Genomic DNA, 3,811 nt, shown 5'->3' with positions numbered 1-3,811 from the left:
GCTCTGTGGGTGTCGCCGGTTTTTCTTGCATGGTGTGGAGCTGATCACTTAACCCTGGGGACCAGCAGGCTCACAGGCGCCCCTGTGCTCAGGCTGGAGTCCCTAGGATAGCTCAAGCTGTCTGCTCAAGGCCACCTGGGGGGCCATACCAACTCTCTAGGTGTGACCAGCTCATGGGAGCTAATAGGTTTACGCTAATAGGTGGTGTTTTTTTTAAAAAAAAAAGAAAGAAAATATATTTTTGTGAAAGAGGCCTGCCTCTCCCAGCCTTTCCCGGGGCAGGGACCTATTGCTGTTTTAATTAAAAAAATAAACCAAATAACAAAACCAAACAACCAAAAAAAAAAAAAAAAACCTGTGTGAGACTGACTGTGACATGCCTGCTTTCTTGGGGAGCTGGGGTGGGAGGAGGGGAGTCGCAGGATGGCTAAGCGGAATCCTTAGTTTGAGACCATGCCAGGACAGCATAGCTAGGGCCTGGAGGGTGCCAGCCCACCAGGGCTTCATACTTGCCTGGCCACAATTCACGGGAGGACACGGGGTACTAGGGTGCTATGCTGAGGTGCTTTGTTCCATGACCAGATCCCTGTGGAGGCCACCTGACTCGCTGCCATCTAAGTCTGCTGGTAGCCAGAGGTGATGATGATTGGCGGGTCCAGTCTCATTTTCCTGGCAACTGCCTTAGGGCGGCCTTACAGGACAGGACAGCCGTGACTTAAATCTCAGCGTCATCAGGACAGATGTGCCCCCGCTACTGTGTCCCTGTGAAAAGAAACTGCCAATCCCTAAAAGGACTTTCGTCAACTTTTGTTGAGTGAATAACGAAAGTGAGACTCTTGACGGCCAGGCGTGGAGGTGTGAACGCCCACCGGCTAAAGTGGGCGTGCCCTTCGGCTGGCGCACGCGCAGGCTCTTCCTTGCGGCAGTCCGTAGTCTTAGGGCGCGGCCAGATCGCCTTTTTCCGGCCGCCAGGAGGCGGCAGAGCCTTGACCTGGTCCAGTTCTGCAAGCCTCTCGGTTTTGCGTCTCTCCCCAAGAAGGGCACTCTGAGAAAGCCTGCTCCACAGCTGGTAAACCATTCCTCTTCCAGAGTGCAGCGCGCTAACCAGACAGCGGCTGACCAGACAGACTCTGCAAAGCAGATGACAATTTGCAAAACGCCTCCAAAGGTCTCCATAGTTTACTTAACAGTTAGCTTGCTGAAATCTGGCTAGCACCTCACAGTTAGCATCTCCCTCTCCATATACTGCAAATAGTATTTTTGGTACACCAGCCAGGGTGCAGACGACATCGACATTTCAAAGGCATGGCCCCACGGCTACAGTGAAGGCCCCACACCAGGTTCCTTGTTCAGTGGCAGGCTTTTTGTCCCTGTTCCCTACTCCTTGAGTCACGGTCAGAGGGCTAGGAACCTATCGGGGCCCTACAGAGAGACCCATTGTCTCTGTTTCCCATCAGGCATCTGGCTGGGACCAGCGGGCGTCTCTAGGCCTAGGGTTAATGTCTGTGGACTGATGGACACAGAGGCCTTTCTGTTTCAGGCACACCACAAGAGCCCTCAAACAGGAACACTACAGCAGCTAGATAGGCCTATACTAGACCTGCCTCTGAAGGACACGGGCCACTCACTGAAGGCCAGGGCAGGCGGCCTCTGCTACACATCAGCTCCTCCCTCAGAACGGTGCTGCAGCTCTTGTCTAAGCTACCCTGTCACAGTCACTAGTGACCGTCGACCCCTAGAATCACCCAGGAGACAAAGCTCTGGGCATGTCTGTGGCGGAGTTTCTAGATTAGGTTAACGGATGTGGGAAAACCCCACTCTAAATGCAGGTGGCACCGGTCTATGGCATAGCTTCCTGGACTGAATGAAAAGGAGGAAGCAATAGGAGCCAGCCTCCATCTCCCTCTGCTTCTTGACTGAGGACTGTGGCCAGCTGCTTCAGGCTCTGGCCACCATGTGTTTCCCACCACGATGGACTGAACCCTCAAAAACTGAGCCAAAGGTGAAACCTTCCTCCCTCAAATTGCTTGTCAGGCCTTTTGTCACAGTGACAAGAAAAATAGCTAATACCTTCCAGGGGTCTTACAATGGCCCCTAGTAGCTGGGCCTGCTACTACTCTGCTCCTCATTCATTGCTTCTGGTACTTTCTTTCCCCTGAGATGTTCTGCTCAGAGGCCACCTCCCCAGAAGCTCTACCCGACCACCTTCGGCCTGCCCCATTTCCTTAACGTCTATTGGTCGGCATTCTTGTCCCTCCTCTGCCTCTGGGGCTGGACCAGGAGGGCCTGGTTGTTCAGAGCCTGGATTCAGGGCCTGTGTGTGGGCTGGAAGCAGGGAGGAGAGACACAAGACCTAGGTGAAGGTCCTGACAGAACTGTGTGGTCTGGGCAGCCTTCCTCATGTGGAGCCAGCCCCGCCCCTGCCTGACATCCTGTGGGGGTCTCCTTGCACACCCAGGAGAATCTAATTCTGTGCTGGAGGCTGGGCCAGGAGAAGCCTTCTGCTCACCTGGCTATGGGGCCGATAGCCACTCTCCCCTCCGGCTGTAAAACCCTCCTGGGCTGCCAGCAGCTTCCTCTCTTCTGACTCAATCGGTTCCCTGTTTGTTTTGTTTTATAGGCAGGGCTTTACCTGGGCAGCAGGATCCAAGGTGCCCCATCTCCCGGCAGGAAGGTAAGAGTGGACACCTAAGACTCTCACACCCCTGGGGACTTGAGCATCTGCTTCATCTCTACAGGCCCCTCCCTCCCTGCCAGGGAAGTCACTCTATGAAGACAAGCTTTCCAGAGGCTCTTGCTCTGCCTTCTGGCCCTGTTCTGCTTCTTCCTAAAGTTCACAGCGCAAGGGCCATGTGCCCACTCTGGTGTGTGAAGCCATCACTTCTGCAGCCCCCGGAAGCATGTGGGAGGGTATTCATATACATTGCCTTACGTTCAGTAGAGCCTCCTCTATCTTCACTCCCAGGACAGTAGGCCATAGGGCTTTTCAGAAGCTCACACAGGTTCTGGAGAGGGAGAGAGAGAGAGAGAGAGAAAAACCAGGGAGAGGCCAGATGTTCTGTGCCATTGCAACTGGGCTTCCAACCAAGCCAGGTTTAGTGAGCCACATTACATCAGGAGCCACGGACTGCTCTGTTTCTTTGTGTACCAACATTTTGGGGGACTTGGCTTGGGGAGGAAGTGGTAGCAGAGCAGTTGCTCTGTGTATTAATTTCCCAAACTTTCTTTCCATGGGGCTCTACTGCACATGGCCCCTAAGGAAAATGACATCCCTACCGCGGGGAGGGGTGTTCTGTGTGCTCTACAGGGCTTGGCACACGGTAGTTGCTATCTGAGCACCTACTGTGCAACAGGCAGCATTCTGGCCCTGGAGAGCCGGGCAGGGCTGCAAGGCACGAGCCTGCTCTCAGCCTGCTCAGCTGGCATCTCAGATGCTCCTGTTCCACCTTCCTTGGCATCACTCCCCAGGGAGAAACATCTGGTTACGTTCAATTAATTAATGCGATCATTAGAGCTAATGAAGCTCAGTTACAATTCAGTCATCCCATTTGATTAATTCAATTACTTAAATTGAATTTAAACGCTCCCAGGTGGGAGGGTACTGACTGGCACTTCGAGGACACGGAGCTGAAGGACAGGTGCGCGGGCCGCCGTGGGCTGCACAGAGTAGACTTGACTTTCGAGGAAGGCTTTGGAGCAGGAGACATGTGATCGGCTTGCCCTGTGCTATGATCCTAGCTCAGCCAGGTGACACCATTTCTGCCTTCAGGGCTCCACTCCGTGCCCCTTACTCTCCGTCCACAGAGCAGAC

Source organism: Psammomys obesus, unplaced genomic scaffold (genome assembly GCF_907164565.1).
Source record: "Psammomys obesus unplaced genomic scaffold, mPsaObe1.curated_primary_1811, whole genome shotgun sequence".
In the NCBI taxonomy this organism is placed as follows: Eukaryota; Metazoa; Chordata; class Mammalia; order Rodentia; family Muridae; genus Psammomys; species Psammomys obesus.
The sequence above is the reverse complement of the archived record's forward strand: the minus strand, read 5'-3'. Positions refer to the sequence as shown.